The 14,933-nt window shown below is 40.1% G+C and overlaps 1 protein-coding gene and 1 pseudogene across 1 annotated transcript in view; one reads left to right on the forward strand and one right to left on the reverse strand.

The window, feature by feature from the left end:
* The window catches only part of SLC25A32 (solute carrier family 25 member 32), a 49,375-nt gene that overhangs the window by 13,685 nt on the left and 20,757 nt on the right, over window positions 1-14,933 (reverse strand). The window lies entirely within an intron of this gene.
* On the forward strand, window positions 4,728-7,042 carry LOC132508198 (HMG domain-containing protein 4-like; annotated as a pseudogene).

Here is a 14,933-nt window from a genome sequence, read left to right on the forward strand (position 1 = left end):
GAAAAAAATTTTAGGTAGATAAAATTATTTTCCAGGATTTGATATTTTTAAATTAATAAATTCATATATTTATCTAAGTTTTAAGTGTGTAGTATACCCTCAATAAAAACTTGGATAAAGATGTGAGGAGCGATAAAGCAAATGTAGAGAATGGGATAAACTTTCCTGGAAATTCTCTTGCTACAGTCCCCACCAACACACACACACACACACACACACACACACACACACACACACACAAATCAGAATAGAAAGTAGAAAATCCCATTGTTTTCTTACTCTCAAAAGTTCTAAATTAATAAAACATGATAGGGTAAAACAAAAACTGATACTACACACAACTTAAATAAGGAGAATTCAAATCTGTTTTGGAAGTTTAAAAGATAATGCTTATTTTAAATAACTTCTATTTCATGAAAGACTCCACAAGTCAATAAGAGATTGAAAACAATTTGTAGTATAGGGTTAATATATCTAATTTACAAAAAGGATTCACAAATCAATAAGAAAATGACAAACAGCCTCTAAAAAACTTATAGGCAAATTACATAAACTATCAATTCACAGAAAATTACTATGTGTAATTACACATAGTAATTTTCTGTGGATGGAACAGAAATGGAACAGAATGGAGAGCCCAGAAATAAACCCACCCACTTATGGTCAATTAATCTATGACAAAGGAGGTAAGAATATACAATGGAGAAAAGACAGTCCCTTCAGTAAGTGTGCTGGGAAAACCGGACAGCTACATGTAAAAGAATGAAATTAGAACATTCTCTAACGCCATATACAAAACTAAACTCAAAATGGATTAAAGAACTAAATGTAATACCAGATACCATAAAACTCCTAAAGGAAAACATAGGCAGAACACTCTTTGACATAAATTGTAGCAACATTTTTTTGAATCTTTCTCCTAAAACAAAGGAAATAAAAGCAAAAACAAACAAATGGGACCTAATTAAACTTAAAAGTTTTTGCACAGCAAAGGAAACCATTGATGAAACGAAAAGACAACCTACCAAATGCGAGAAAATATTTGCAAATGATATGACTGATAAGTGGTTAATATCCAACATGTATAAACAGCTCCTATCACTCAACATCAAAAAAACAAACAACCCATGGCACAGGGGCTGGGTGCTGAAACACGGGCTGCAGCGAACAAACTGGGGGAGAGGACTGGGGTTGGCTGTGAAGAGACTGCCCAAAGGGACTGAAGTGTGGTCTGAGCCACAACAGGGTGTGTGTAGGGTGCAGCCCAGATCTGCCATAAAAGCCCCATTGTTAATACACACACACACACACACACACACACACACACACACACACACACACACACACACACACACACACACACACACACACACACACACACACACACACACACACACACACAGTGAGGGGTGGGGCCCCGCCATAGCAGCTTCATTCTCAGTGTGCTCACAGCAGGTGTGGCTCCGCTTCTAGGAGCTCTGGGAGTGCGCAAGTGCCCACACGTAGAGATGAGACTAAAATCTGAGCAGATCCCTAGTGCTGGAGACTTCAGAAGCGGGGCTGAAATCTGAGCCATGTCCCAGCAGCTGTGTGGATTTATGCTGCTGGGGCTCTGAAGGTGTAGTGCCTGTGGGACATTGGAGCATATTACTGGCACTGGAGCAGGTCTGGTGTTAGCACTGGTGGGCTTTGTGGGCACCTGCATGCAGAGGTGGGGCTGGGGTCTGGGCTGATTCCATAGCTCCCATGGGCGGATCCCCATGCTGGACTTCAGTGGCTCTGTGCTGGCGGCTTTGTGAGCACAGCACCTGAGGGACATCCTGGCCAATTGCCTGCATTCCCAAGGCTGAGGGCAGTGCCAACAACACTGTACTTTGCGAGCTCACGCAGGTGATACCACAGAGTGCATTTCCTGGTGGACAGCTCCTGAGGAGGAATACTCAGCGCCTCCTATCCCAGCAGGAGCAATCCAGTCCCACCTACCTCACACTGTAGCTTAGAATCGAATATGGGGGCTTCTACTCCAACAACTGGGGAGCAGACCCTGCCCCTGACAGGGCTGTGACAACCACAGAGCAAACATGAGGTCCCGTTCATGATCCAGTGAAGGCTCTGGTTACCGCCACAACAATCACACCCCCTCTCAAGGGGATAACAGCCAGCACACACTGAGAAAAAGCAGCAGCAGGCATCCATACTAAAAACAGCCCTTGCACCAAAAATATTAGACTCACGCAGGCAACACAGGGATGCTCCCACATAAAAACAGCCTTTCAAGACCACAGTAGATAACTGTTTTTCCTAAACTCATAGTCAGAGAAATATAAATAAAATGAAGAAACAGAGAAACCACTCGCAACTAAAACATCAAGAGACTTCCCCTGAAAGAACAAACAATGAAATAGCCCTTGCCAGTCTACTAGACCCTGAGTTCAAAAAGGAGGTAATAAAAATACTGAAGGAATTAAGAAAGGATACCAACAGAAATGCAGATTACTGTAAAAATAACATAGAAACTATAAAGAGGAGCCAATTAAAATTAGAAAACTCAATTGCCAAGAAGAAAGCTGAACTAAAGGCAATAAATAGCAAACTGAATAATGCAAAAAACAAATAAGTAATCTGGAAGACAGAATAATGAAAATCACCCAATCAGAACAAAAGACAGAAAGACACATGAAAACAATATATGAGACCTATGGGATAACTTAAAGCATGGCAATCTATGCATAATAGGGATCCCAGAAAGAGAAGAAAGAGAAAAGGTGATCAAAAATGTATTTGAAGAAATTATGGCTGAAAACTTCCCAAACCTAAAGAAGGAAATAGATATCCAGGTACAGGAAGCACAGATGGTCCCAAACAAGATGAACCCAAACAGACCTACACCGAGACATATTATAATTAAAACAGCAAAAGTTAAAGATAAAGAGAGAATTCTAGAGGTAGAAAGAGAAAAAAAGTTGATTACAAGGCAACTCCTGTAAGGCTATCAGCTGATTTTTCTACAGAAATGCTGCAGGCCAGAAGGGAATGGCAAGATATATTCGAAGTCTTGAAAGGGAAAAACGTACAACCTAGGATACTCTACCCAGTGGGATTACTGTTTAAAATCGAAGGAAAGATGAACAATTTCCCAGACAAGCAAAAACTAAAAGAATACAGCAATACTAAACCTATGCTAAAAGAAATATTGAAAGGTCTTCTCTAAATAGAAAAAAAGCAAGAATCTAAAGGAAAGAGAATCACAATTGGAAAGTAAATCATTTAAATAAGATAAATGTTTTTTGTGAAAGCAATTATAACTATAAACAGATAAACATGAAGATGTAAAAGAGGCCATCAAAATCATAAAATGTGGGGAAGGGGAGTAAGAAAACAGATTTCATTTTTTTTAAGAATGTGTTTGAACTTATATGACTATGAGTCTAAAGCAGGTATACAGTAATGGGTTAATGTACTTGAAAACCAGGGAAACCACAAATCAAAAACACAACAGATTCACAAAAACCAAAAAGAACTCGTGCATAATTTTTAAAAACCCATCAAACCAAAAAAGTAGAAAGAAAAAGAAACAGAAGAAATACAAAGTCAACTAGAAAACAAGGTTTAAAATTGGAATAAATCCCTATCTATCAATATTTACCTTAAATGTCCGTGAACTAAATGCTCAAATCAAACGACAGAGTGGCAGATTGGATTAAAAACAAGAACCTCCTCCAATATACTGCCCACTTTAGAGCGAAGGACACACATAGATTGAAAGTGAGGGGATAGGGACTTCCCTGGTGAGGCAGTGGTTAAGAATCCGCCTGTCAAAAAAAAAAAAAAAAAAAGAATCCGCCTGTCAATGCAGGGGACATGGGTTCGATCCCTGGTCCGGGAAGATCCCGCATGTCACGGAGCAACTAAACCTGTGCACCACAACTACTGAGCCCATGCGCCACAACTACTGAAGCCCGCACGCCTAGAGCCCGTGCTCCGCAACAAGAGGAGCCACTGTAATGAGAAGCCCACGCACCACAACAAAGAGTAGCCCCCACCTGCCACAACTAGAGAAAGCCTGCACGCAGCAACAAAGACCTGACACAGCCAAAAAAAAAAAAAAGGGGATAGAAAAAGATATTCATGCAAATGGAAATGACAAGAACAGTGTAGGAATACTCATATCAGACAAAATAGACTTTAAGACAAAGGCCACAAAGAAAGATAAAGAAGAACAGTATATAATGATAAAAGCATCAATACAAGAAGAGGATATTACACTCAATATATATGCAACCAATATGATCACCTAAATACATAAAACAAATACTAACAAAGAGAGAAATTGCTGGGAATACAATAACAGTAGGAAACTTTAACATCCCACTGACGTCAATGAACAAGATCTTCCAAATAGTAAATCAACAAGGCAACAGAGATACTAAATGATACAATAGAACAGGTAGACTTAATTGATATTTTCAGGACATTATATGCAAAAAAACCCCAGAATACACATTCTTTTCAAGCATGTGTATTTCAGAATACACATGAAACATTCCTTAGGATACACCACATACGAGGACACAGAACAAGCCTCAACAAATTTAAGAGGATAGAAATTATTTCAAGGTCTGCGCTCTGGGCTCGACTGAGGCTCCCTGGCCACTTGCGCTTTTCGCTCCTTCTCCAAGATGTTGGCAGTCAGCGCACTGAGGCAGGATCTGGGCGAGCCTCGTGAAGATTGCTTTGATGGTGATCACAGCTTTGAGGACATGGGGCTAGCTGCTGGCCAAAGCCAAGAAGAAAAGAAACGTTCTTACAAAGATTTTTTAAGGGAAGAGGAGGAAATCACTGCTCAGGTAAGGAATTCTTCCAAGAAGAGGTTAAAGGACAGTGAACTTTACTTCTTGGGGATGGACAAGCACAAGAAGAGGAAGCACTCCTCTGATGATTACTACTATGGAGGACAGTGATTCTTGTTCTGAGTGCCGATAAACCAGGGTGAAGGAGGAGAGAGGTGGAGGGCTGGCATTTTGGAAGATTCAGCATAGAAGAACAGTCTTCATTTGTGATACACCAGATATTTTGTCTTTGGAATTGTCACAGAAGAAAAAGTCCAGCCCGCAATCTGCTGACACAACTATGGACCTGTTGAAAGGGATCACTTCCCCTCTGGCAAAAGGCACCAAACCCCCCCCCCCAAAAGACAGGAGAAATGTCCTCCAGTTCTTCAAGCCATTCAGAGAGTAAAAAGGAACACCACAGGAAGAAAGTCAGCAGAAGCAGTGGGGAGCTGTCCCTGGAGGATGGTGGTTCCCACAAATCCAAAAAAATGAAACTGCTCTATGTGAACACTGAGACACAGACCCTTTGGGAGCCTGATGGGTTAAAGATGAAACTTATTCTCTCACCAAAGGAGAAGGGAAGCAGCTCAGTTGATGAGGAGTCTTTTGAGTACCCCTCTCAACAAGCAATTGTGAAAAAATCCTCTAAGACGTCAGCTTGAGATGAGCAAGGTGCTTTACTCCTAGGACACGAGTTACAGAGCTTTCTGAAAACAGCCTGGAGGAAGTACAAGTCATTCTCAGATTCACGTTCGTCTCCTGGCCCTGAAGGCTATGGGTCTGATGCCTCCCAGTTCCCAGAATCCCACAGTGCTAACCTTGATCTTTCAGGGCTTGAACCTATTCTAGTAGAATCAGGCTCCTCCTCTGGCGGGGAGCTGGAGGCTGGGGAGTTAGTGATTGATGATTCTTACTGGGCAATCAAGAAGAAAAAGAAGTCAAAGAAGAGCAAAAAGAAGGACAAGGAGGGCTTCCCTGGTGGCGCAGTGGTTGAGAGTCCACCTGTCGATGCAGGGGACACGGGTTCGTGTCCCGGTCCGGGAAGATCCCACATGCCGTGGAGCGGCTGGGCCCGTGAGCCAGGGCTGCTGAGCCTGCGCGTCTGGAGCCTGTGCTCCGCAACAGGAGAGGCCACAACAGTGAGAGGGGCCCGCATACCGCAAAAAAAAAAAAAAAGACAATGAGAAGCATAAAGAGAAGCGACACTCCAAGTCCAAGAGAAGGTCGGGACTTCCTGCTGCACCAGCGGGAGAGGTCCCAGCGCCGCCCGGCCCTCCGCCCAGCATCCCGTACACTGGAGCAGCCGCCCCTCCCCCACCATTTCCTGGCCTCCACACGGATAGGCACAGTGAGAAAAAAAAGAGAGAAGGACAAAGAGAGAGAGAAGAAAAGCCAAAAAAGAACATGTCGGCCTATCAGGTGTTCTTTAAGGAGTATCGTGTAACCTTTGTCTGACCATCTAGGCATAGATTTTGGGAAACTGAGTAAAAAACTGGCTGAGGGGCTTCCCTGGTGGCGCAGTGGTTGAGAGTCCACCTGTCGATGCAGGGGACACGGGTCCGTGCCCCGGTCTGGGAAGATCCCACATGCCGCGGAGCGGCTGGGCCCGTGAGCCATGGCCGCTGAGCCTGCGCGTCCGGAGCCTGTGCTCCGCAACGGGAGAGGCCACAATAGTGAGAGGCCCGCGTACCGCAAAAAAACCCCACAAAAAAACCCAAAAAACTGGCTGAGGTGTGAAAGCAACTGCCAGAAAAGGACAAACTGATTTGGAAGCAAAAACCTCAGCATCTGCAACACAAACAGAACAAAGCAGAAGCTACAACTGTGAAAAGAAAAGCATCCAGCTCAGAAGGTTCCATGAAAGTGAAAGCTTCCTCTGCAGGAGTACTGTCGCCCCGAAGAAATCTGCACCCACCAACATGCTATTATTACCCGCCTCGCCAGACAAAGCCCCCGAGACAGAGCCTGTCGACGTGGCCGCTCATCTCCAGCTGTTGGGAGAGTCCCTGAGCCTCACTGGACACCACCTGCAGGAAACCGAGGGCATGGTGGCGGTGTCGGGCAATCTGTCAGTGCTTCTGGATTCCATCATCTGTGTGCTTGGCCCCTTAGCGTGTGTGACCACACGACTACCTGAGTTGAATGGCTGTCCCAAACAGGTCTTGTCAAACACGCTGGACCACATTGCTTACATCATGCCTGGACCGTGACAGCAGACTCCTGGGACAGAAACCTTATCTTGCCTGTTGCTGGCTTGTGTATATGTGACTGTTGCAGATCCCTTCACTGGCCTCTGGGTGTAGATTTTAAATTTTTATATATATGCATAATGTGTATATATATATATGTATAATGTATAATATATACATAGGACTGTAACTACTTTGCTTTTAATAATTTTATGAAATGGCAAAGGTTTAGCCAAGAGGAAACCTTGGTATGAATATGGGCTTGGGATTATTTCTTCTCCTGTGGTGGATAAATCTACCTTAAAAAACAATGTAACTTGGGGGCTGAAGGCTTGTTCTGGATGTCAAGTGCATCGCTTTAAGGTCAGCCAAAATGTGATTTTTTTCCAAACTCAATTGTACCTCCAGACCCATCACTGACCATTTGCCTTACCTGTCTTACAGTCTGAAATGCAATGGGAAAGACTATGGGAAGACGTTAGTTAACTGAAAGTACAAAGCTTTTCAACTTGAAGTGACCTAGGTGGGAGATAATAACATCATTCCCATCTGAAAGTTGTTGCGATGGCTTAAGTGAACTTAGTAGGGGGCTTCATCCCAATTCCTGCTCTACCAGTGTCCATGTCTCAAAACTTATTGTAATCATTGGTACCATTGGCAGCCTCAGTCGGAGCCAAGGAGATTTGTGAGCCCTGGAGAGGGTAAGGTCGTTAATGCCACCAGCTGAATGGACTATATTGTGAGCTGACCCACAGCATTTGGTCTGCAGGGCTAAGAGCTGTTATCTTCCATTGGCAGCGTCAGCTTAGCTCACAGTTCTGCTGCTTAGTTGCTTGGTGGGTGTGGAAGGTGAGCTTTGCCCAGCCTGATTCCTGGGTTCATCTCATTGGCTCCCCTGTTGGGCAGATACACAGTGTTCTGCATTCCACACTTAGGCAAATTGCGAAAAAAGTACTCTATTCTCATGTAGGTTTGTTTATGTGCATGTGTGGATGTGTTTTAATTATGTGTATTTAACTCTTTAAACTCTCTTAGATTTTAATTTATCCTGTAAATTTCTGTATATATAATTTAAAAACAAGAGCCTCCACCAGCAACAGCATGTGGAAGATACAGATTTGTCATTTCTTCCTCCCCTCCTTCCTCTGGTCTCCTCTGCAAACTCCAAATCATCTACACGTTCAGGTACTGTGCCTCGGAAAGGAATCATATTGGAATTCTAGTTCTTTACAACTGAACAGTGTCAAGAAACTAAATAAAAAGGAATGTTACCATTCCCAGCTGCCCTTATTTCCAAAGAACCAGATTTTTGCTTCCCAGTTCCAAAGAAAACAGTTGAGGGCTTCAGGGTTGTTTTTAAATTTGGTTTGAGAGTCCACGTCAAAACCAGACTCTGAGGTGACTGCTTTCTTCCCTTGGCCTGGATGGAGCACCGCAGTATCAAAGTAGATCTTTGAGGAAAGTGCCGCCATCCTGCATCCTATTTAATTCCTTCCTTTCTTCCCACCAGTGTGGTCACAGGGCTGTTTTTCTTAAAGGTATTCTGGCTGCTGAATGCCATTCTCACCTCAGAGCAGTTTTGAGATTTAACTGGGGAAACAGAAGGAAACAGGAATGTTTGGGAACCAAAATCACGAAGAGCAGAAATCCTGGTTTGAGTTTGTGTGTTAGCACCTGTCCCACGCCTCCTCTGTACCCATGTCAGTTTCCTGTTTGACATAGAGTATCAAGGAAGGGCCTCAGAGACATGGATTAGTACAGAAAGAAGTCAATCCTACCATTGTCATTTGTACACATTAATAAAGTCCTGATGAGGACCTGATTTTTGTTTTCCTTTAAAATCCAACCCTATTGTATTTGTATTTAAAATTTGTACACATTTGTATAATCTGTTCCTTGTGGTATTTGGTACTGTTAGAGGAAAACCTTTGGATTCAAACCTTCTTGCAGTTTTTATATCATTGTTTTATTTTGTCTTTTAAATAAATTCTAGCAGTTTGATCCAAATCCCATTACAGTTGTATAAAGAAATAAAATTTTGTACTTACATTATTAAAAATCACATTTTTAATATTTGTAAAGAAAAAAATTATTTCAAGCATCTTTTCTGACCACTATGGTATGAAATTAGAAATCAACCACAGAAAGAGTAATGAGAAGAGAAAAGAAAAAGAAAAAAACCCCACGATTATATAGAGATTATATAGAGATTAAGTAACATGCTACTAAAAACCCAATGGGTCAACGATGAAATCTAAGAGGAAATTTAAAAATACCTTGACAAAAATGACAATGAAAACACAACCATACAAAATCTATGGGATGCAGCAAAAGCAGTCCTAAGAGAGAAGCTCACAGCAATAGAGGTCGTCCTCAAAAAGCAAGAAAAATCTCAAATCACCTAAAAGAAAAAAGGACAAACAAAACCTAAAGTTGGCAAAAGGAAGGAAATAATAAAGATAAGAGAGGAAATAAATTCAGAGGTTAAAAAAACAATAGAAATAGTCAATAAAACCAAGAGCTGCTTTTTTGAAAGGATAAACAAAATCGACAAACTTCTGGCCAGGCTCACCAAGAAGAAAAGAGAGAGGACACAAATAAACAAATTAAGAAATTAAAGGAGAAATAACCAACACCACAGAAATACGAAAAGGTCATGAGACAATACTATGAACAATTATATGCCAACAAACTGGACAACCTAGAAGAAGTGGACAAGTTTCTAGAAACATACAGCCCACCAAAAACTGAATCAAGAAAAAATAAATACTCTGAACAGAATGATCACTAAAAGTGAAATAGAAACTATATAGAAAAAAACCCAACCAAACAAAACCCATAAACCTCCCAGCAAACAGAAGTCCCAGACTGGTGGCTTCACTGGGGAATTCTATCAAACATACTAAGAACTTATACCAATCCCTCTCAAACTCTTCCAAAAGAAAAGATACACTTAATAAACAAAAGTCCAGGACAAGATGGCTTCACAGATGAATACTACCAAACATTTAGAGGAGAGTTAACACCTATCATTCTGAAATTGTTCCAAAAAACTGCAGAGGAAGTAAAAGTTTCAAATTCATTAAATGAGGCCATCAACACCCTGATACCAAAAGCAGACAAAAAAAATCGCTAAAAAGGAAAATGATAGGCGAGTATCACTGATGAACATAGATAGGAAAACCCTCAACAAAATACTAGCAAACCGAATTCAACAATACATTAAAACGATCATACACCATGATCAACTGGGATTTATCGCAGGGATACAAGGATTTTTCAATACCTGCAGATCAGTGTGATATACAAAATGAATAAATCGAAGAGTAAAAACCAAAAGATCATCTCAATAGATGCAGAAAAAGCTTTTAACAAAATTCAACACCCATTTATGATAAGGAAAAAAAAACCTCTCCAGAAGGTGAACATAGAGGGGACATGCCTCAACATAATAAAGGCCATATATGGCAAACCAATAGCTAACATCATAATAGTGAAAAGCTGAAAGCATTTCCTCTAAGATCAGAAACAAGACAAGGATGTCCATTCTTGCCACTTTTATCCAACATAGTTTTGGACGTCCCAGCCATGACAATCAGAGAGAAAAAAGAAATAAAAGAAATTCAAACTGGAAAAGAAGAAGTAAAGTTGTCACTGTTTGCAGATGACATAATACTACACATAGAAAATCCTGAAGGTGCTGCGAGAAAACTGCTAGAGCTCATCCATGAATATGGTGAAGTTGCTGGATACAAAATTAATATACAGAAATCTGTTGCATTTCTATACACTGATAATGAAATATCAGAAAGAGAAATTAACAAAACAATCCCATTTACCACTGCATCAAAAAGAAAAAAAATACCTACTAATAAACCTACCTAAGGAGGTAAAGGAACTGTTTTTGAAAACTGTAAGATGTTGATGAAAGAAACTGAAGATGATACAAACACATGGAAAGATATACCAAGTTCTTCTTGGATTGGAAAAATCAATATTGTCAAAACAACTATACTACCCAAGACAATCTACAGATTCAATACAATCCCTCAAATTACCAATGGCATTTTTCACAGAACTAGAACAAAAATTTTGTAAATTTGTATGGAAACACAAAAGACCCCAAATAGCCAAAACAATTGAGAAAGAAGAACAGAGCTGGAGGAATCACACTTCCTGACTTCAGACTATATTACAAAGCTACGGTAATCAAAACGGCATGGTACTAGTACAAAAACAAACATATAGATCCATGGAACAGGATAGAAAGCCCAGAAATAAACCTACGCACTTATGATCAATTAATTTATGACAAAGGAGGAAAGAATATACGATGGAGAAAAGACAGTCTCTTCAATAAGGAGTGCTGGGAAAATTGGACAGCTACATGTAAAAGAATGAAATTAGAACATTCTCTAACAAAACATACAAAAATAAACTCAAAATGTATTAAAGACCTAAGTGTAAGGCCTCTTACAGGAAAACATGGGCAGAACACTCTTTAAAATAAATCGCAGCAATATTTTTTTGGGTCCATCTCTTAGAGTAATGAAAATAAAGATGAAAATAAACAAATGGGACCTAATTAAACTCAAAAGCTTTTGCCCAGCAAAGGAAACCATAAACAAAACGAAAAGACAACCCACAGAATGGGAGAAAATATTTGCAGATGATGCAACCAACAAGGGATTAATTTCCAAAATATACAAACAGCTCATACAGCTTAATATCAAAAGAATAAACAACCCAATCAAAAAATGGGCAGAAGACCTACATAGACATTTTTCCAAAGAAGACATCCAAATAGCCAACAGGCACATGAAAAGATGCTCAACACTCCTAATTATTAGAGAAATGCAAATCAAAACTACGGTGAGGTACCACCTCACACCAGTCAGAATGGCCATCATTAAAAAGTCTACAAATAATAAATGCTAGAGAGGGTGTGGAGAAAAGGGAGCCCTCCTACACTGTGGGAGGAATGTAAATTGGTACAGCCATTACAGAGAGCTGTATGGATGTTCCTTAAAAAAATAAAGTTATCTTATGATACTACAATCCCACTCCTGGGCATATACCCGGAGAAAACTCTCATTTGAAAAGATACATGCACCCCAATGGTCATAACCATATAAATGGTCAGCACCATTTATAATAGCCAAGACATAGAAGCAACCTAAGTATCCATCAACAGATGAATGGAAGAAGGAGATGTGGTACATATATACAATGGAATATTACTTAGCCATAAAAAAGAATGAAGTAATGCCGTCTGCAACAACATGGATGGACCTAGAGATTATCACATTAAGTGAAATAAGTCAGAGAAAGACAAACTTATGATATCACTTATATGTAGCATCCCAAAAAATGCTATCAATGAACTTATGTACAGAACAGAAATAGAATCACAGACATGGAAACAAACTTGAGGCTGCCAGAGGGGATAGTGGGGAGGGGGGTGGGGAGATAAGTTGGGAGTTTGGGATTAATCTATACACACTACTATGTATAAAAGAGATGAACAGCAAGGACCTACTGTATAGCTCAGGTAACTATATTCAGTGTCTTGTAATAATGTGTAGTGGAAAAAAGTATATGAAAAAAATATATGTATCTGAATCATTTTTTAAATAAATAAAATATTTAGGAATAAACCTGATCAAGGAGATGAAAGACTTATACACTGAGAACTATAAAATATTGATAAAGCAAACTGAAGACGAAAAATGGAAAAATATCCTATGCTCTTGGGTTAGAAGAATCAATACTGTTAAAATGGCCATATCTACAAATTTAATGAGATCCCTATCAAATTACCCATGACATTTTTCACAGAACTAGAAAAAATAACTCTAAAATTTACCTGGAACCACAAAAGAACCAGAATTGTCAAAACAATCCCAAGGAAAAAGAACAAAGCTGGAGGCATAACCCTCCGAGACTTCAGACACTACTACAAAGATACAGTAATCAAAACAGTGTGGTATGGGCACAAAAACAGACAGATGGGTCAACGGAACAGAATACAGAGTCCAGAAATAAACCCACACACCTACAGTCACTTAACCTTTGACAAAGGAGGCAAAAATATACAATGGAGAAAAGACAGTCTCTTCGGCAAGTGGTTTTGGGAAAGCTGTACAGCTGCATGTAAATCAATGAAGTTAAAACACTCACTAACACCATATACAATAATAAGCTGAAACTGGCTTAAAGTCTTAAATATAAAACATGCCACCATAAAACTACTAGAATACAACATAGGCAAAACATTCTCTGACATAAAATCATACCACTGTTTTCTTAGGTCAGTCTCCAAGGCAAAAGAAATAAAAGCAAAAATAAATAAATGGGTCCTAATCAAACTTACATGTTTTTGCACATCAAAGGAAATGATAAACAAAAAGAAAAGATAATCTATGGACTGGGAGAAAATATTTGCAAATTATGCAGCCAACAAGGGCTCAATTTCCAAAATATACAAAGACCTCATACAGTTCAACAACAAAAAAACCAAACACCCAATTAAAAAAATGGGCAGAAGACCTGAACAGCCATTTTTCCAAATTGGAAATGCAGCTGGCCAACAGGCACATGAAAAGATGCTCAACATCGCTAATCGTCAGGGAAATGCAAATCAAAGTCACAATGAGCGATTACCTAATACCCATCAGAATGGCAAGCATCAAAAGGAACACAAACAACAAATGTTGGGAAAGTTGTGGAGAGAAAGGAACCCTTTTACACTGTCAATGGGAAAGCAAATTGGTGCAGCCATTGTGGAAAACAGTATGGAGGTTTCTCAAAAAAAATAACAAAACTAAAAACAGAGCTACCATATGACCCAGGAATTCCACTCCTGGGTACATATCCAGGGGAAAAAAAACAAGAACAAAAACACTCACTAACTTGAAAAGATACAGGCACCCCAATGTTCATAGCAACATTATTTGCAATTGCCAAGACATGGAAGCAACCTAAGTGTCAATCAACAGGTGAATGGATAAAGAAGCTGTAATGCAATATATCTGCAAAATGGAATACTCAGCTATAAAAAAAATTGAAATTTTGCTATTTGCAGCAACATGGATGGACTTGAAGGGCATCATGCTAAGTGAAATAAGTCAAAGACAAATACTGTATGATATCACTTATATGTGGAATCTAAAAAATACAACGAACTAGTGACTATAACAAAAAAGCAGCAGACTCACAGATATAGAGAACAAACTAGCAGTTACCAGTGAGTAGAGGGAAGGGGGGAGGAGCAATATAAGGGTAGAGGATTAAAATGTACAAACTATCAGGTATAAGTTGTAAGAATATATTGTAGTTTGAGGGGCAGGGCCTTGGGGGACTCTGGATGGAGTGGGTGGTGGAGGCGGTAGGAAGCGGAGCCCAGAGTGCCAGGAAAAGCTTGGACACTTTTCTACCATGCTGATGGCATTCTAAATATATTTGTCAGTTTTCCCAAATTTTAACTGAAGAAAGCCTTAAGAATTTATGCTTAAGGACTAAAGCGTGACTGCCAATTATCAGGCTTTCAGGATGAATCTGGAAAACCTCAGCAAGCTGGAACTCCTAACACTACTGAGTATTATCAAAGGAGAGCTTGAAGCAGGGGACCTTGTTATAGAAGCTTTAAAGAATTAGCTGAAAGAGTCTTGAGGTCTTCTCTCTGCCATGGGGGCAGGGGCTGAGGGCACAGCCAGCAGGCAGTACACCATGGGCTCTGAGGCAGCCCGCTGAAAGTTAAAGAAATATTAATAGAAGATGGCAGAGTAGGACCTGAGTTCACCTCCTCTCACAAAAACATAAAACTCATGATTAACTGCTGAATATCCATGGACAAAAAAGACTGGAACCTACCAAAAAAGATATTCTACACCCAAAGACAAAGAAACAACGA

The sequence above is a fragment of the Lagenorhynchus albirostris genome, chromosome 17 (assembly GCF_949774975.1).
Source record: "Lagenorhynchus albirostris chromosome 17, mLagAlb1.1, whole genome shotgun sequence".
NCBI classification, from domain to species: domain Eukaryota; kingdom Metazoa; phylum Chordata; class Mammalia; order Artiodactyla; family Delphinidae; genus Lagenorhynchus; species Lagenorhynchus albirostris.